This window comes from Scyliorhinus canicula, chromosome 7 (genome assembly GCF_902713615.1).
Source record: "Scyliorhinus canicula chromosome 7, sScyCan1.1, whole genome shotgun sequence".
Classification (NCBI taxonomy): Eukaryota; Metazoa; Chordata; class Chondrichthyes; order Carcharhiniformes; family Scyliorhinidae; genus Scyliorhinus; species Scyliorhinus canicula.
The window spans coordinates 96095449-96116563 of NC_052152.1; positions in this window are offsets into that span (position 1 = coordinate 96095449).

Genomic DNA, 21115 nt, shown 5'->3' on the forward strand with positions numbered 1-21115 from the left:
ATTCCTCCAAACCGCAAAACTCCTTAACCTCCCATACAATAAGGATAAGTGCGTGTTTAGCACCGACCGTCTAGCCATCCTCGGCTACGTAGTGCATAACGGAGTGATAGGCCCCGATCCCGAATGCATGCGCCCCCTGATGGAACTCCCTCTCTCCAATACCCTCAAATCCCTCAAACACTGCCTGGATTTCTTCGCTTACTATGCCCAATGGGTTCCCAATTACGCTGCCAAGGCCCGTCCCCTCATTCAGACCACGACCTTCCCGCCGTCGACAGAGGCCTGCCAGGCCTTTAGCCGCATCAAAGCGGACATCGCAAAGGCCACGATGCGCACCATCGACGAGTCCCTCCCCTTCCAGGTCGAGAGCGACGCATCAGAAGTAGCTCTGGTGGCCACACTGAACCAAGCGGGCAGACCCGTGGCCTTCTTCTCCAGAACCCTCCAGCCTTCCGAACCCCGCCACTCCTCTGTGGAAATGGAAGCCCAGGCCATAGTCGAAGCGGCGGGGGCGGGATTTTCGGCGGCCCCAGGCAATTCTCCGACCCTGCTGGGGGTTGGAAAATTTCGCACCTGGTCAGTATTCTACTGGGATCTGTTACTGATGACATGATTGAAAGGCAGGGTTGATGAAACTTTAGTTTCTTATGAAGATGTCTTGTAAGCTTCCAGCTTTTATTTTCGGGTCCATCAGAATCTAATAATCGAGAGGGTTAAATTGAATGTGATAAAGCATGGATTCTTTTATCAATGGTCCTGCTAGGCTGGCAGGAAACTGCACTTATGGAATTCTGAAAGAGGAACTGATTCATGACAAATTGTAATAGTCTCGGTCAATGCATTATCAAGTCTCTTGCAGACAAGAGAGGATTTAACAATGGTGAAAAGTGCACATTGTGAGACAAACGGTGCTCAGGAAACAGAATTTGGTGTTTGTTTGACGAAGAAGCTTGAGCAAGACCATTTAATGTCTAGGCTATAAAAAGGGAAAGCACTCCCAAGCCAGAGCCTGCCAGAACAGGGAAAAGCATGCCAAACGAAAGGTCTCCGGAGTGGTGGGCACAGGACAACTGAAAAGAATGGCCAGAAGGGGGCGCAGACTGTCTTCTCGAAATAGAGGCTACTTCAAAACTGTTTGACGATTACAAATGCTGATCGCCTGTAAAAAGAGGGAGACCTTTTTAAACAAAGCCACATGCAAGAAGTGAAAGAATGACATGCAAAAGAACTAACCTTCCTGTGGGAGGTAAATGATACTGAAGACAAACATTGGAGTATTAAACTTGAAGTGAATGACACCTCACAGAGTTTAAACTCCACACAGGACCGGGGTTTTGTTTTACCAGATTAAGTCAAATAGGTCTAACAGATTACATTGCAATCTTCATCTATCAAATTAATAATAATAATCGCTTATTGGCACAAGTAGGCTTCAATGAAGTTACTGTGAAAAGCCCCTAGTCGCCACATTCCAGCACCTGTTCAGGGAGGCCGGTACAGGAATTGAACCCTCGCTGCTGGCCTTGTTCTGCATTACAAGCCAGCAGTTTAGCCCACTGTGCTAAGCCAGCCCCATGATGGGGAGCAGCCGAGAGCGGTCAATGCCAATCTGCACAGATACCAGGACCGGGAAAGGTTCCTTCCCTGGGTGGGGCAATCGAAGGCTTTCAATTGGAAGGGACACAAGTCTTAGGCTCTATCAGGACATTGGGGCAGACCAGGCAAAGCGCAGGGCAGAATTTAATAAGGCAAAATTGACCCTGTACAAAAACAATATTAAATTCAGAATGCTGTATCCAAACCTGGCTCTGGGTAACATGCCAGGGCAAGGAGCATTGCATTACTGCCCCTGGAGAAGCGGTCGAGTTTGTCCAAAAGAACGGTCTGGACAGACAGCAAGAGAGACAATGATAAGGAAAACACGGAGGAAGCAGAGGAAAACCAACAGACTATTTTGCGCAGAAAGCATTGCCTCATTATGAACAGTGGAACCAGTTCGCAGAAAGGAGGGAGCGAGTGCAACAGAGCATAGGGGAGGGTCAGGAGGGAATAGAGGGGATACCAACAGAGCGGTCATAGGAGGGGGTCAGACTGACCTCAGGAGGGAGACCGCCACACTAACGGGGAAGCTAGCGTCAGAAGGTATGAATGAGGGTGGTGCTGCTCGCACCTCCCACCGGGTAGAGTGCATCTGGTGGGGAGGGGAGGGGATCACAATGCTAAGGGCGGAGGGAAGCAGAGGGATAAACAGTAGGGAAAGTGTTATGGGGGGACAGGGGGGTGGAGAGGCAGGGGGTTGGGGGGGGGGGGGCAGAATGGGGGGTAAACAAATCCACAGTGGAGACAAAATGACAGGGGGGGTTGGAAGGGCTTGACTGGCTCCAGTAGGTCATTCTCAGAAACATGAAAAAAGATGGCACTGCAAGTAGCCACTTTGGAGGGTCCCTGAGAAAGGGAAACCCTGGAGTCCAGGATACACACACGCGGCATTCACACAGTTGACGGCCATGTTGGGTGGCCTCTGGACAAAAGGATACCCCGGAGTGCAGGGATGCATCCACCAGGTAAGTATGGCTGACGCTGTAGGAAGGAGCGGACCAAAGCCCCCGATCAGAATAGTCACCTGGAACATCAGGGGACTTTTAACGGCCCAGTGAAAAGATCCAGAATCTTCACCCACCTGTAAAGTATGAAAGTTGACATAGTTTTCCTCCAAGAGACGCACCTGAGGGAGAAGTACTGACTGTGGGTAAGGAAGAGGTGGGTGGGACAGATGTACCATTCACGTTAAGGGACGAAAGCTCAGGGTTGGCCAAACTGATAAGTAAGAGGACGATGTTCACTGCGACAAAAATGGTTATGGACCAAGGGGGATAGTACATCATGGTCAGCAGTGTCCTAGACAGGGCACCAATTGTCCTTGTCAATGTGTATGCTCCCAACTGGGACGACACGGAGTTTGTAAAGAAGACCATGGCGGAAATCCCCGACATAGATACCCACCGACTTATCATGCGGCGTGGAGGGGGATCTTTAACTGTGTCAGACAGGCTAGAGAACTGGGAAAATATATGAAACAAATGGGGGCAGTGGAACCATGGCAGTTCATGCACCCTGGTGAGAATGAATTCTCTTTTTTTCTCACAAGTACACACGATCTATACCCGTATCGACTGCTTTGTAGTGGGGAATTCGGTGCTTCCAGAAGCAGTGAGGGCGGAACATTCCACGATTGTAATCTCCGACCACGCTCCACATTCCATGGATGTGAGGTTAGAGACGGTCCATGCCCAATGCCTCACATGGAGGCTGGACATGACCCTTTTGGTTGACAAGGTCTTCTGCCAGAAAACATCACAGGCCATAGCAGCCAGATCGGAGAGGTGTCACCCTTCATGTTCTGGGAGGCGCTAAAGGCTGTGATTAGAGGAGAAATTATCGTCTATAAGGCACACAGTGACACGGAAGAGAGGGTGACTGGGCAACAACAATATGCCTTCTCGGGCTACAAGCTCAGCCTGAGCAAAAGTGAAGTTTTCCCTGTGAACCCAAGAGGGGGAGGGGTAGAGCTAGAGGGACTACCATTCAAACCAGCCCAAAGCAAATTCCGCTACCTGGGGATTCAGATTTCCCATGACTGGACAAGAATCCACAAGTGGGGCAGCACGGTAGCACAAGTGGATAGCACTGTGGCTTCACAACGCCAGATTCCCCGCTGGGTCACTGTGCGGAGTCTGCATGTTCTCCCCGTGTGTGCGTGGGTTTTCTCCGGGTGCTCCGGTTACCTCCCACAGTCCAAAGACGTGCAGATTAGGTGGATTGGCCGTGATAAATTGCTCATAGTGACCAAAAAGGTTAGGAGGGGTTATTGGATTACGGCGACAGGCTGGAAGTGAGGGCTTTAGTGGGTCGGTGCAGACTCGATGGCCCGAATGGCCTCCTTCTGCACTGTATGTTCTATGTTCACAGTGGTTAGCACTGTTGCTTCACAGTGCCAGGGTCCCAGGTTCGATTCCCGGCTTGGGTCACTGCCTGTGTGGAGTCTGCAAATTCTCCCTGTGTCTGTGTGGGTTTCCTCCGGATGCTCCGTTTTCCTCCCACAAGTAATAATAACCTTTTATTGTCACAAGCATGAAGTTACTGTGAAAAGCCCCTAGTCGCCACATTCCGGCACCTGTTTGGGTAAGCTGGTATCCACAAGTGGGGCAGCACAAGTGGATAGCACTGTAAGGGTAAACTGGTCCAGGAATTGAACCCGTGCTGCTGGCCTTGTGCTGTATCGCAAACCAGCTGCCTAGCCCACTGAGCAAAGCCAGCCCTTTTTCCCTTGCTATTTCTAATTTCCACCCTGATGGATTCAACCTTTTTCTCCATCGAACCTATATCATGTCTCACTAGCACCCTACTGTCATCCTTAAATATCAGTGTTACACCACCTCCCTTACCTTCGGAATAGTCTGATACCTCAGGATATTTAACGCTCAGTCGTGACCATCCTGCAATCATGGGGGTGGGGGGCGGAATTTTCACAACCCAGGAACATAACTGAACTTCAAAGATTATTTGGGATGGTCAACCAAGTTGGCAAGTTCCTACCAAATTTATCATAGGTCAGCGAGCCTTTGAGACAGTTGTTGAGACAGAGTCAACAATGGTGCTAGAATGTGGCCCAGCAAAATGCTTTTAAAAGGATTAAACAATGCTTAATGTCTTCTGAAATCTGGCTCATTATGACCCATAATTACCAACCATGGTATAGAAATGGATGCATCATCTACACATCCCGAGGCACTTTTATTTCAAGTGGAGAAAGATGGCAAGCCTAGACCAGTCTACAATGCCTCTTGATGACAAAAAAAAAGAATAATGTTACACCACGATAGGAAAAGAAGCAATTTGCAGCAACGTGAGTATGCAAAAACATTTCAGATTATGGGATTGGGTTTTGCAATTGAAACAGACCATAAGTCACGAATCATTCTTTTACACATGAAAGAAATTACAAAGATGCTGCCCAGAATTCAGCAATTCATATTAAGGTTGATTAAATACGACCCCATCACAAGGCATGTACAAGGGAAGTATCAAAAAATGGCAGATACACTCTCAGGAATACTACCAGAAGGAACCAATCAAAAGGATTTACCCTTCATTGAGGAGACTGAAGTATAAACATCTTTAATCACTCAGCACTTAGCAGCTGCAGCAGAAAGGTTACCCAGCAACGAGCTGAAGATTATCTCCAAATCCAAGAATATTGGTGTGATTTACTGGCCTTGTCACTCATCTTTTGGTTACGCAATGAGGCCGGTGAATCTCGCATGAGGCCTTTCACGAGATTTGCGACCCCCGAGATATCTCGCGAGGTTCGGATGACTCTTGTGAGATGTTGTCATTCAGCTCAGTTAAATATGTCTGGGCAGGATTCTCCCAGCACTTGGACCAGGCGCTGTGTAGTACTGAGCCACATAAACATGGATTAGGAGTAATGGCACCTGGAAGATTTCCCAGGCCATTGGAGATCCCTGGGTGGCCGGGGACAGGGCATGTTGGTCCTCTGACTCTTCCTCTGGTACCTGGGCACCTTAGCACTGCCAGACAGGCACCTTGACACTGACAAGGTGTTTTGTGAGACTGCCAACCTGGTAAGGGCACTGGCAGGGTGCCCAGGTGGAAGTTCCAGGGTGCCCGGGTGCCAGGGGGACCCTGTCAAAGGTCTGGGCCTGAGGGGCCATGTCCACGATTCGGGGGATGAGGGGGAGTATGAAGGGTGAGTATGAACGGGCCTCATAAAAGTTTCAGGGTTAAGGATGGGGATCCTGAAAGGTGGATGCGGAGTCCTGAAAAGGGAGACCCTCAGCAACCCCACAGCAGGGTGTCCTCACTTGTCTGGGTATTGGGTAATTCCCATGTGTGTGGGGGGGTGACATCGCCCATGGGTGGGGGACCCTTTAAAAATGGCGGCCTGATCTCTGAGGAGCTGGTCTCACTGGTGTGTTCAGCTCCCCAGTGATAAAAAAACTTCTGGGAGGTTGGCCAGACTATATCCCCACTAATCCAATACGACAGCGATACTTTAAACAGCACAAGAACCTCACAGAGACTAATAACTTCAATGAGAGAATAGTCATACCGAGAACACTTTGACTTCATAATCTTTAAAGACTTCAATAAGGTTATCTGAGAATAACAAAATGTCATGTGAGAGCACAGTAATCAGTGAAATGATTAACTGTTTTACTTGCGCTTTGATGCTCATGTCCCATGAATGAAAAGAAATAGGAGTTTGGGTTGGGGAAGGCCGTAAAGCTCTGAGGCAATGAAAATGAGGAGGAGAAACAGGGAGTTGCAGGGAGCAGCCATCCTTGACCCTGTGAATGGAATGTCCCACAGGATTGTGGGGTTCTACTTCCATTTCAATCATCTTCTCATCCCAATGTGGGATCATTGTTCATCACCTTAGCATCCATTTCCCATTACAACATTCCCTTGTCCAACAATCAGCAATAAAAGTCTGTAATATGAAAATTCATCAAATATCTTTGTTCAACTACATATCCAATCATACAAACAACAATTAATAATTCATCCTTGTGCATTACCTTTGTGGCCGTGTTGTGGTGACTGTCCAAGTGCCCCTATGCAATTCTACCAAGCTGGTAAATGCTGCCAACTTTTATGGGTGGACACTGTAGATGGCCTTGCAGGATGACCTTGAGCAAGTCCACACCAACGTCACATCCAACACCAGATTGCACCTTCTCATCTTCGGTAGTCTGGGTTAGCTGGCTGACAGACAACAGGAAGGGGAACGGACAGTCAGAATTAAGTCATCCCTCTCTACTGCTCACTCATTGTTCTGTTATCTGAATGTGACAAACCCGCAATGCTCCAGTATTCAGTTGATGGTTCACAAGGAGAACCTCCAGGGGAGCCCCAGCCCAATGTGGGTGGGTGGCAGTGGGTTGTGATTCTGCAGTGGCCAAATGACTTTTGCCATGAGGAACTACCTGGGAATAATAGTTCCTTCCCTAATTCTTATATCTCCACTCATACAAGCTCAATTGGACGATTTGAAATTGGGCCTCATCACAAGATTATAAATAAGGTGCAAATTGAGTGAATAACATGGGCAAGGAAAGGCCCCATTTTAGTTTTAGCTTTGACAGCCCTTAAGTGTACTCTGTGATGGATGCGTACATTTTCCTGCGTCATAGAGATTTCTAAAAACAATGAGAACAATTGTTTAAAAAAAAACGATTAGTTTGTATGCACTAGAAAGAATCTCTGGCAGGAGAGCTTTTACCTTGTTTATGTTCAACAACATTCACGCAATTAAGATGTAACCTGTTTTGCGCTCCCATTTTCATGTGTTCCTGTTAAATACTGCAGAGATGTTTGACAGTGGGGCTGCTTTGCAGGAAAAATTCCTCAGTGCCGACTCCGCTGAGTTAGACAATCACCTTCACCTTGACCTCTGGTCATGCAAAGTAAAGCCTTCAAATGAATCTGGATGTCTGGCGTTTTGTAAAATTGACTGTTTGAAATGAGATGACAAAATATTGACTCTATTCAATATTCAGACCAAAACAAAATTGCAAATCACGTCTAATGCTTTTAACTGGAATTGTTTTAAATGATTATTTAAGTTGGGCATGGTATCTTAATAATTCAGTGATATTTCTCCCAATATTAATGCAACTTATTACTAATGTTTCAGATCACAAAACCCATGAGAGAGATTGGAGCAAAATTTGTAATATTATCGAGGAAAATTCAAGTTGCCCATCCTTCAATACTTTAACCTTTTAACTTATACATTGTGATAGGAATATTTACTTGTCACACTTATCTGAATTAATTATAGAATAATTAGGTATTGTTTGATGGTATTCAAACACAGAAGAACAACAAACACAGCAATGTTTAACTAGGCCATTAAGCGAGTACTGAGCAAGCAGCAATCAGATTTACTGCCAATTAATGATCAGGTGGTACATCTAACCCATTGAGTATTGTTAACATATTTATACTGAAAAATAGCTTGTGTAATGAACAGTGTCACAAAATAGCTGTAGGTGGCATTAATCGCCAACGTACCTGCCAGAGAAAATGATATCAAATGCAGCTCTGTCATCGTCTGATGAAGATAAGTTATCATAACATGACGATGATAATCAAAACCATGAGTTGAAGCTGGCAAGGCAGAAGCAGATTGTCACTTGTTTAATTTGTTTTTCATCCGCTGCGTTTTTACAGATGGTGACTTCCTCATGAGGCACAGTTACTTCTCGCATTCTGGTACCTTCTTCAAATGGCCATTAGGTGTCAGCCATAGCTCAGTGGCAGAATTCATGTCATGGACTCGGAGGTTTGGTGGGTTTAAATCCCCACTCTAGAGGTTTGAGCACAAATTCTAGGCTGACCCTTCAGTGCAGAACTGAAGGAGTGCTGCATATTCAGAGGTGCCGTCTTTTTTAGGAGGTGCTGTAGCACATTAGCATGGATAGAGGATTAGGCAGAGAGTGGCATAAACAGAGCTTTTTCAAGTTGGCAGTAAAGTGCAGCAAGGATCAGCACTGGGACCTCAGATATTTACAATGACTTACAAGTGACATAGAGTAATTTATCAAAGCTTGCTGATGATACCAAGCTAAGTGGGAAGATAAGCTGTGGGGAGGACACAGGGAGGCTGCAAAGAGATATAGACAAAGTGGGAAACAAGAAGGGCATAATGTATGAAAGTGTGAAATTATTTCCTTTGGCCACAAGAGCAGAAAGGCAAAATATTTTTAAAAGGGTGTGAACTTTGTAAGTGTTGATGCTCAAAGAGACTTGGGTGCACTTATAACAGGAACATGCATGTATAGCAAGAAATTAGAAAGGCAATTAGCATGTTAACCTTTATTGCAAGGGGCTTGAAGAAATAAGGCTACCCATCATTGTACAGGGTTTTAGTGACACACGGTACAGCGAAGATTCATTAAATTGGTTCCTGGGATGAGGTGTTTGTCATCGGGGGTGAGAAGCTGAGTAAATTGGGTTTAGAAGGATGAGAGGCGATCTCCTTGAAACCGTGAAAACTTCTGAAGGGGCTTGAAAGCATAGATGCTGAGAGATTATTTCTGCTGGCTGGGGAATCTAAAACAGAGGGCAGAATCTTAGGATAAATTGCCAACCATTAAGACTTAGATAAGAAGAAATTACTTCACTCTCCAAAGGATTGTGAGTCTTTAAGGATTGCTACCCCAGAGAGTTTTGATGCTCCATTGTCGAATACACTTAAGACTGAGAGGTGGATATTTGGGACTGGATTATCCGTTTCTGAGTCTAAGTGCTGACGCCAGCGGAGGAAGTCTGGGGTTTCACGACAGAAAAAACGGTGCACCACCTGCACCAATTTGCTACTTTAAATGGGGTAGCACCATTGCCACGTGGAACACAATCAATTCCATGGAAAATGGTGCCGGATTCGTCGGGTCCATAATTGGCACTCATGAGGCTCACACGCCGCAGCTGCACTTAAATGGTCCTTCCCCCCACACACAACGATTAAGCCAACACGATGCTGGAAGGAGAGCAGCGCCACGGTTCAGGGACGCTGAGGTGGGCACCCTCATGGACAACCTGAAGGAGAGAAGGATGACCCTGTACCCCGGCCTGAGAGGAAGGCCGGCAGGTGCCGCCATCCGCTGTGTCTGGGCACAGGTTGGAGAGGTGGTCAGCGCCGTGGGAAATATCGCCCAGACTGGCATGCAGTGCAGGAAGAAACTCCACAAGGCGGCCAGGGTGAGTTGGCTGCCCTTTGACCCTGGCACTAACCCCGGCACCCACACACCCATAACCAGGCCTCTCCCCACCGCCCCCCCCCCCTGCATCGGGGACGGCCAAACCCACGCCCTGCCCCACATGTCAGCACCCATGCCATCCACCGGGTGCCCTGGCCATTGAGGCTATCATCTACCCAACCCCTGGGCTGCATGCGTCGGACCCCTCTAACTGTGTCGTTGTGTGTGCGTGTGTGTGTCCCTCCACCAGGAGAAGGCCACGCACAACCGCCGGGAGAAGGAGATGGCCGGAGGGGGATCCGCAGAACTGCAGCCCCTCACCATGCCTGAGCAGAGGGCCCTGAACATGGGCGGTGGCTCAGAGGAAAGGGACGTCGCCAGGGTAGAGTGCGGTCAAGGGCGAGCAAGTGAGACCTGGCTGAGTAGCGGTTGCCCATGTCGCGTGTGTGGGCACCTCACACCAACCTCACCCCCTTCATCCCCCTCACCCCGATAACACAACCCCTGTAGATGCAGTGAGGGACTACAAGAGGGGATGTTGGCATGCATCCAGCACCTGCAGTTGGAGGAGTCCAACCGTGTGCAAGAGCAAGAGGTAGTGCCAGCCATGTGTGCCACCCAGGCTGACACCGCATGGGTGGCGTCTGCGGTGGAGGGATTGGTGGCAATGGTTTTGGCTATGGATCAGCGTGTCCAAGGCCTGGGACATTCTGAGCAGGCAGTGGCCGAGGCCCAGGGCAGGGCTGCCCTCTCACAGCCAGCCATGTCCCAAAGCCTCCTGGACATTGCAGCGGAGCTCCTCAGCGTGGCCCAATCATTGCAGGCATGGCTGGGAATGTCGGCGGCATTGCCCAAGTGCAGGCCAGCGTTGCACAGACACAGAGGGAGGTAGCCCAGTCCCAGAGGGAGGTAGTCCAGTCCCAGAGGGAGGTGGCCCAGTCCCAGAGGGAGGCTGCCCAGTCACTGGCTGATGTGGCAGAGTCGCAGCGAGATGTGGTGCAGTCCCAGGTGGAGATGGTCCACTCCCTATGCTCCATGGCTGCGAGGTTGCACACCCTGGTCGAGACCAGAGCAGCCTCCAGGACTGGCAATGCCAGGTTGCAGGAAGGCCTCAGGGCAAGGCTCCACTCCCATCCCCCATCCCATGGGGTAGCTCAGGGGCCATCGGGTGGCTTGAGGGAGGAGGACGTGATGCGGCCCGTGCCGGTGACTCCTGCAGGGGATGTGCTGGAATACGGCAGCACCTTGGACTCCAACCCTCCTGTCCCTGGTGCATCTGCTGGGCAGAGGGTAGCGCACACCACATGGGTAATCCGAGGAGCAGCTGGGCCCATCCAGGCCGGGTCACGCCAGGAGATGCACGCCAACGGGGACCCTTGTCGCAGGGCAGGAGTCACAGCAGGCCACCCCCACTGCTGCTGTACTGTCTGGGGAACCACCTATACGTAGCGTTACGGCCAGTATGCCAGAAAGTTAGACACCAGTTAGGTTGGCATGGGTGCAGGACACAGTTTAGTTATAGGGGCTAGAACATAGACTGTATGTATTTCTTCACAATAAACACCTAATAACACCTTGGTGCTCTGTCCGATGGGGGTAGGCTGGCCCGGGCTGGCTGGGGCTGTGGGGGGGTGGGGGGAACCAGTGCAGGCCCAGTGGGAGGACCATGCTCCCCACCCTCCCTCCCCCCCCACCCCGCTACCCGACCGTCCCCAGCACCCCCACCCCAGGGATTTGACGGGATCATGTGATGGACTGCCAACTTGCATGCAGGGATCACCCAGGTGGAATGTGCTAACGTGGGCATGAGTCAGGCTTATTCATACGATGTGGAGCACCAGAGCTCATTGCAGAGTGGGCTTCCATCATCCTCCATCCTAGGGACCAGACCCGCTGCTACTGCCAACCCAGGGCCTCCAGCTCGTAGTGCCGCAGGTATGTATAATGGAGGGGTGTGCAAACGGGCAGTCTGGGGTGTGGGAAGTGAGGAGTTGTGAGTCTGGGATATGATGGTGTCCATGCCCCTGGCCAGCAGCGCCACCCCCCTCCACACCCTCCCTCCTAGTCGGTGAACCTGGAGATGATCAGAGCGTCCCGTGCCCTTTGGCCCTGGCGAGAACATTGTGCGGCCTCCCCTGCCTGCTCGGCTCCCATGTCCTGCTCATTTTCCCCCTCCCCCTCATTCTCCTCTTTGGACAAGGCCTGCCCTTCGTCCTTATCCTCCTCCTCCAGCACATCGCCCCACTGCTGTGCGATGTTGTGGAGGATGTTGCCACGAATGCGGGCGACCCTCTCAGCCTGATACTGGAGGGCTCCTCCAGAGTGGTCCAGGCACCTGAAGCGCATCTTTAGGATGCCGAAGCACCGCTCGATCACACCCCTAGTTGTTGTATGGGCGTCGTTGTATTGGGTCTCTGCATCAGTCTGTGACCTCCGGATAGGTATCATCAGCCACGGCCGCAGTGGGTAAATCCTGTCGCTCAGGAGCCAACCCCTCAGCCAGGAGGGGGGTGCCCCTCGAACATGTCAGGGATTGCCAAGTGTGCCAAGATGAAGGAGTCGTACACACTGCCCGGGTATCGGACGCAGAGGTGCATGATGCACAGCAAATGGTCACAGGCCAGCTGGATAATAATAATAATCACTTATTGTCACAAGTAGGCTTCAATAAAGTTACTGTGAAAAGCCCCTTGTCGCCACATTCCAGCACCTGTTCGGGGAGACTGGTCCGGGAATTGAACCTGCGCTGCTGGCCTTGTTCTGCATTACAAGTCAGCTGTTTAGCCCGCTGTGCTAAACTAGCCCCAATTCATTGAGTGGAATCCCTTTTGGTTCTGTACAGCGGGCTGTTATCTGCAAGGGCCCATAGGGCAACATGCATCCTGCCTATCGCCCCCTGGACCCGGCAACAGCGACAAACCCCGCTTCTCGGGAATCCTGGTAGGCTCGGTCCACATGCAAATGGATGTATTGCTCTGCCTGGGTACACAGAGCCTCCATGATGGCGTGGATGCACCTGTGTGCCAGATCGTAGACAGGCATCCACTCGGCGACTGGAAAGACCCCGTCCTGTAGACGTTCAGGGTGACTGTCACCATGATGGTCACCGGGAGAGGGTGTCTTCCCCCATACCCCCGCAGTGCCAGGTGTGCCATCATCTGACAGATGTGTCGCACTGTCTCTCTGCTCATCCGGAGTCTCCGATGGCGTGCCCGGTCTGGCAGGTCCTCAAATGACAGGCGGTGCCTGTACACACGAGGCCTCATGCGGCACCTCCTTACCACCTCTTCCTCCTTGGTCTGTTGGGAGTCTTGTCCTCCAGCCTGTGCAGCCGCCACCTGCCCCTCTGCTGGCCGTTCCCCTGCTGCCCGCTCTGCTTCTGCAGCTTCCCCCTCCTCTCTGAGCGACTCCCGCTCACGTGGCCGCAGGGCTACGACCATCACCACAGCGACCACCATTGGTGGTTGAACGCCAAACTCCATTGACTGTATGGGGTGAAAGGCCAACATGTTAGCATGGTGAATTCTCCTATGCCTGATCTTCACGTCCCACCATTTTCACATACCTTAAGTGTGAAGGTGAGTCTGCTTGCTCCTCACAATCTCACTTACTTTGTTATTCATGTTACATTTCTGATAATGACTTCAGCTGATGATTTAAGATCTCACTGCATCCATTGAAAAAAAATCAAGCGTTTGTCCTCAAACTCGCCATGTTACGTCTTCAAATGTCTTTAAAGCTTTGAGGGTTTTAAACTTTCATTTGCTCGTGCTTTTCTGCATATAACACACATGGGGCGGAATTCTCCCAAAGGCCCGACACCGTCGTGAAACCCGGAGAGGTGCACGACGGCGTCGGAGGCCTCTCCTGGCCCCCTATTCTCTCCCCGCCGGGGGGCTAGGAGGGCAGTGCCGGGAAACTCGGCCGTGGGGCCTTGCTGCTGGCGTCAAGGCCCGGTGCGCCGAGAATGACGCGGCTGACGCGCCTAATGACGTCAGCTGCGCATGCGCGGGTTGGCCAGCGCCAATCCGCGCATGCGTGGCTGACGTCACGACGGATGACGGCAAACCCGCGCATGCGCGGTTACCGTCTTCCCCTCCGCCGCCCCACAAGACGTGGCGGCTTGATCTTGTGGGGCGGCGGAGGGGAAAGAGTGCATCCCATTGAGACGCCGGGCCGACGATCGGTGGGCACCGATCGCGGGCCTGTCCCTTCCCGAGCACGGTCATGGTGCTCAGTCCCCTCTAGGCCCCCCACAAGCCCCAAACGGGCATCTCACGCCGTGTTCACGATGGCAGCGACCAGGTGTGGATGCCGCCGTCATGAAACAGTCGCGAACGGCAGGCCGCTCGTCCCATCCGGGTCGGAGAATCCCGGGCCGCCGTGAAAAACGGCGGCCCGCGATTCTCCGAGCGGCGTGTCGCAAAACGCGACACGCCATTTGGGGGGGGGGGTGGGAGAATCGCTGGAGGTGCGAGAGCGGACCTCCCGCGATTCTCCCACCCGGCGTGGGAGCGGAGAATTCCGCCCATGAATTTTGCATCCTGATTTGCAGTGGCACAATTAATAACCCCACACCTCAAGAATTATCTTTATGCTGCTTTGTTCCTGTTTTCAGCTTCTTCTTCATGGGTTGTTCACAAACGACCCTGGAGTTCACAATATCACTGCTTGCAACTGCAAGATGGAGGAACCTCTCGCGCAACCAGAACATGTGACATCAGTGTATGAGGCATGTGACCTGCTCTCTGCTGCCACATCCAGTGGGAGGACTCCATCGTTTGCTGACAAAAACTGGCCCGGGTCAGCACGCTGTTGTCAGGAGTGCCTGCTCCCTCCACGCTTCTGGGCTTAGGGCCTGCTCACTGCTTGATCCGGCACGCATGCTCAGGATGGCCGGCAATCTCAAAAGTCCACCTCGGCCGGCATTTTTAAAAGCCGGTTGCAGCTGTTTGGCATTCCTCCCGTAATTGGGAACGCTGCGACCAATCATCCCACAATCCTCCTGAAACCTGCCAATGACCTACCCGTGAGTTGCAACCCTGAATTTGAAAATGACTGAATTAAGGGATACGGGGAGCAGGTGGGAAAATGGAGTTGAAGTCCAGGATCAACCATGATTATACTGAACGGTGGAGCCGGCTCAATGGGCCGTGTGCTCTATTCCTCTCTATTTTTGGGATGCAATGTCAAACTGAGTCCTTTTCTGTTCTTTTCTGCCCTCTCAGATGAACTAAAAAGTTTCCATGACACAAAGAAGAACATTGGCGATCAATCTTCCCTGTGTCACAACCAGTATTTAAGCGTCAACCAACATCACTAGAACCAAGTAGCTGGTTATTTTCACATTGTTGCTTGTAGGGTCTTGCTATGCACAAGCTGACTGCTGGGATCCCTACATTGTGACAGTGAGTGCACTTCAAAAGCCTTTCAACAAAAAGAAACACTGCAGATGCTGCAAATTCGAAGTAAAACAGATAATGCTGGAAGCAATTGGATCAGGCAGTGCCTGTGAAGAGAGAAACAGAGTAACATCTGCATGTCCTCGGAGTGGCAATCTGAGTTGGATTGTCATTCCTCTCCTACTTCCTTTACTTTAAATTGTTTTGATCCTGCCTCGCCTGACCTTGCACCTCAGGCCAGGTGAGAACCGAGCACGGCAGGGCCCTCCTGAAGCTTTCAACTGAGCACTGCTGCACTGGAAGGAAGGAGGCACTCTCTGCCACATACTAGGTGAAGATTAAATTTCCAGCCAGGTTTGACAAGGTCTGTGATGAGCCAGGGATAAATGTATTATGCATAAAAGCAAATTACTGCGGATGCTGGAATCTGAAACGAAAGGGAAAATGCTGGAAAACCTTAGCAAGTCTGGCAGCATCTGTAGGGAGAGAATAGAGCTGACATAGAACATAGAACAGTACAGCACAGAACAGGCCCTTCGGCCCTCAATGTTGTGCCGAGCCATGATCACCCTACTCAAACCCACGTATCCACCCTATACCCGTAACCCAACAACCCCCCTTAACCTTACTTTTTGTATTAGGACACTACGGGCAATTTAGCATGGCCAATCCACTTAACCCGCACATCTTTGGACTGTGGGAGGAAACCGGAGCACCCGGAGGAAACCCACGCACACAGGGGAGGACGTGCAGACTCCACACAGACAGTGACCCAGCCGGGAATCGAACCTGGGACCCTGGAGCTGTGAAGCATTTATGCTAACCACCATGCTACCCTGCTGACATTTCGAGTCCGATGACTCTTATGTATTATGCAAATAGGTGAAAATAGTGTATTATGCTGTTTAGGGGCTGTTTAGCTCACTGGGCTAAATCGCTAGCTTTGAAAGCAGACCAAGGCAAGCCAGCAGCACGGTTCGATTCCCCGAACAGGTGCTGGAATGTGGCGACTAGGGGCTTTTCACAGTAACATCATTTGAAGCCTACTCATGACAATAAGCGATTTTCATTTTCATTTTTCATTATGCAAATAGGTGGGATTTGGGATTGGCGGGGTGGGGAGTTGGATTAAATCAGGCCTCAAACTGCATGGAGTTGAGTCAGGTTGGGCATGGGTGAGGTGGGGGGAGAGTGCGTTCAGGCTGAGTCCTGACAGCAATGGAGATAGGGGGAGGTGAGAATTGGGAATCAGGCCTTTTGGGGGGGGGGGGGGGGGGGGGGGGGGGGTTGTGGGTGAGAATTGGGAGCTGGACCTTGTGTGTGTATGTGTGTGTGGTGGTGGTGGTGGGGGGTTTCTGAGAGTCAGGTATTAGAACATAGAACATTACAGCGCAGTACAGGCCCTTCGGCCCACGATGTTGCGCCGACCTGTGAAACCCGTCTAAAGCTCATTTACACTATTCCCTTATCGTCCATATGCCTATCCAATGACCATTTGAATGCGTTTAGTGTTGGCGGGTCCACTACTGTTGCAGACAGGGCATTCCACGCCCTTACTACTCTCTGAGTAAAGAATTTACCTCTGATATCTGTCCTACGTCTATCTCCCCTCAATTTAAAGCTATGTCCCCTCGTGCTGGACATCACCATCCGAGGAAAAAGGCTCTCAATGTCCACCCTATTTAATCCTCTGATCATCTTGTATGCCTCAATTAAGTCACCTCTTAACCTTCTTTTCTCTAATGAAAACAGCCTCAAGTCCTTCAGCCTTTCCTTGTAAGATCTTCCCTCCATACCAGGCAACATCCTTGTAAATCTCCTCTGTACCCTTTCCAATGCTTCCACATCCTTCCTATAATGCGGCAGCCAGAACTGCACGCAATACTCCAAATGCGGCCGCTCCAGAGTTTTGTACAACTGCAACATGACCTCATGGCTCCGAAACTCAATTCCTCTACCAATAAAAGCTAACACACCGTACGCCTTCTTAACAACCCTTTTGACCTGGGTGGCAACTTTCAGGGATCTATGGACATGGACACCGGGATTCTCTGCTCGTCCACACCACCAAGAATCTTACCATTAGCCCAGTACTCTGTCTTCCTGTTATTCCTTCCAAAATGAATCACCTCACACTTTTCTGCAGACAACTCCATTTGCACCTGTCAGCCCAGCTCTGCACCTTATCTGTGTCCCTCTGTCCACAACTCCACCGACTTTAGTGTCATCTGCAAATTTATTCACCCATCCTTCTACGCCCTCCTCCAGGTCATTTATAAAAATGACAAACATTGGACCTTTGAGGGGCAGTGGGGTGGGATTAAGGAGTCGGTGCTGATGGTGTGTGGTGCCAGGCCTTGGGGGTTCAGTCCCTATTGGGTGGGTAATCCCCCACGAGGCGGCTGTCTCCATTGGCGGGCGGGAAGGGGGAGGGAGTATCGATAGGGGAAGGAATAGCCCCATAGGCCAAGGGAGCCCTGTTAGGGAGTGGAGGTGTAGGTGTTGAGTCCCCAAGAGGTTGAGGGTGTAGTCAGGTTGGGGAAACCTGAGGGGGAATAATTGGGGTGGGAGGTGGGGGGGTGCATGGCGATGAGGGAATGTGGAGAGTTCATTGGAGGTTTAAGGATGTTGGGGTGAAGCCCGTGTGGGGTCTCATGTGGGCCTGCACAATAGATGCCCTGAAGTTAGAAGTGGTTTTAATTTTCCTCACTTTTCCTGGGTAACTATTGATGGAACACAGTCAGAACCATTTCAAATTTATGATTTAAATTGCATTTTCAGATGTTTCCTACAATGCAGAATGATTGCCAATCAGAACATTACCATTCCCAGGCAATTGCCACCTTACCTGGGAAATGACAGTTGGGGTTGGTGGGTGTGGAGGGGGTGTTGTGGGGTTCCTGCATCTTTGGGATACCCACAGTTACACTGCCCTGGAACTCAGAAATTACAGCCCAACGTTTCAAATCTGTGGCCAAGACTGAAAGATTTTAGACATTAAGGGGATCCTCTGCCGCCCGCCACCCATAGCGGGTTTCCCAATCCGGAAGGCAATTGAGCGTTGGCCTAAAAAGGAGATCGCTGCCAAGAGCCCATCCCATTCCGATGCTCCAGCCCCCCAATGATGGCAGCAGCGAGCTGCAGGTCCCGTGCCGGCGGGAAGATACAAATGTGTCATTTGTACCTGATTAACAGGCTGGAAGTCTGATTCTCCATCCCCCTGTGATGCTCCAGTCCCCTCAGCCGGAATTCACGCGTTTGTTTTTTGGTGCAGGTATTTTCAAGCTTGGCCCTGATGGGATGGAAACCTGCATTGGGGTCAAGTGGGTCACTGCATAATGGAGGTGTCACCTAAGGTCCATCAGAGGTCCTCATCCAATGCAAATCCTACTCCCCCCAGCCCAACCGACCCTGAGGCCCCCTCATCAGACCCCTCCATCAGACCCCTCCATCAGACCTCACCATCAAAGACCCCTGTCTGAAAGCTGAAGAGAAGTAGATTGAAAAATCGCTGCATTTTCAATTATCCTTTCCCAACATCTGCTGCCTCAGACAAAAGTGTGCAAAGCAGCAGCTGTTACAAGTGTCAGAGGCTTCTTCAAAGCCCAGTACACTTCAAAAGGCTTGAAATCCCTTGACATTCTTTGAAATTCATATCTTCAATTCAATTTCCTGCAGCAATACATTGCATTAGACAGTGATTGTCAGTTTTATTACTCCAGAGACAGTTGCTTGGCGGATTGTTTATTGATCTTTCCCTTCACGCTTGAATGTATCTCCATTACCCAGCTTTGATGCTAACGACAATGCTTTTTAAGCTCTCTTGCTATGACTCGCTACATCAAAAGCAACTAAGTGCTTTAACTTCCTCTTTTTCTCAGCAGGAAGCACTTAGCTGCCTTCTGTTGAGGGGACATTCCAATGAGGGGGTCTCTGTTGAGAGGTCTGATGGCAGAATCTGATGGGGGGTCACTGTTGGTGTCATCGCTGCTGGGGGTTGGTTACTGTGGAGGGGGCTCATTGTTAGGGGGTGTCACTATTGGGGGGTGGCTGTTGAGCGGGTCTGATGGAGGGCTCAGATGAGAGGGTGTGATGGGGTGTTGGTGGACGAGAGTCGGGTCACCTTCTTGCTTCCACGCTGTGGTGAGGGTGCCCCAATATTTCCATGGTGCTAGTGGGTCGAGGATGCCCCCACATGTCAGCAGGGCGGGAGGGGGTGAGAAGATATGCATTGTGGGGGGAAGGGGACCAGCCACCAGATCTCGGTATCGGGTGCCCACTCAAAATGGAGGCCCGAAAGGGGGGTTCCAACAAAATTCCAGAATTTCTCCTCCATGCATAAATTTGCATGGAAAATGAAAGGGAATCACTCCTGGCCGCTGCTACTAGTGCCAGGGGTATCAAATGTTACTGATGCACAGATTTTCTTGGGAAATGTAAACTTCCAATGGGCTGATTTCCACTGCCTGGGACCATCCATGAATGCCTCCAACCCTGAGATCAAGGCAAAGACTTGGACCAGATAAGCAGGACTCACTTGCAAACTTGTAAATGTTAAATGGAATATAAGCATGTTCAGCATAGCAAGGTTAACATGGGACCAGGGAACAGTACCGCTCGCATTGTGATATACAGAGTTACATGATGGTGGAAAGAGTCTGAGAGAAGTTGACATGAAGATAATATTGAGTTAGGGCTATACCTTGAAGATATGCATATTGCTGTGTCTTAACAATAAACAGTTTATGTTAAACTGCACAAACCTCCAAACCACTTAACGAGATACCAAACAACCTTACAACATTGCACAGTTTAATACCTGGCCTAACACAATGACTAGCAAGCATAATTCAATGGAGCATCACAGTTGACCCTCCCAATCAACCCCCCCCCCCCCCCCCCCCGAGCCTTCCCGAATACTCCCCGACGACCCGACTAACCCCCAGCCACCCAACTATCCCTTGACCACATGACCACTCCCCTGGGCACTCAACTGATCCTTGACCACTCGTTTATCCGTTCACCCACCTCACCCATTTGCTGACTCACCCACATACTGAAAGACCTGGACCTTTAAAATCTAAACAACAGAAGGCACGGTCTCCAATGTTGGAGTGATTAAAATTGGGGATGTCCAAAAGGCTGGAAGTGGAGGAGTGCACATATCTCAGAGGGTTGTGTGGTTGGTGGATGAGGAAGAATAAGTTATCTTCACCAGAGTCACATCAGATGTAATTTGTGTCTTTTACCAGAGCTATCTCAGTACTGTGGGATGGTCCTTTGTAAAATGCCTTTAGAACTTTACAACTTGATATTTTCCTTTTATTTCACTTGAGCTGTATAACTAGTCTTGAGGATTATGGCAGGTGCATTTATTTTAGTTTTCTGTATCGGAGGGAAAACTCAATAAATGCAACTAAATGAATAATTACTGAGGAATACCAGCTGATTGGAGAGAAACTTTACCAGTGTGGATTTTTATATAACTGTGTGTTGGATTTTTCATTGTGGCAACAGAGACTAGGCTGAAAGGGGAAAGGAAAACAGACTGAATAAAAGTAGTGATCTTCACCTCAAGAGGGTGACTTCTGTTCTTAAATGTGTGCATGTGAGAGAGAATGCACCAGGGGGATTTAGAGACCTGCTTTACTACTTAACAAAAAACAATAGTGAGGAAGTTTAAATGCTTAGTTATGCAGTGAAATGCAAAGGTAGTTTTTTGCACATGAATATACAAATTGGAGGCCAAGAATAGACTAACTAATCCATCAAACCTGCCCTTGCTCCGGTCTGGCAGCTGGTGCATCACAATTTTCTCAGTCCCCACCTCCCAGCCCTGCAACTAAATAATATCCAAGGGAAGGAACAGAGAAAAAAAGCCCAGGGCCTGTAAAGGAGCAAATAACTTGGATAACTCCTCTCTCA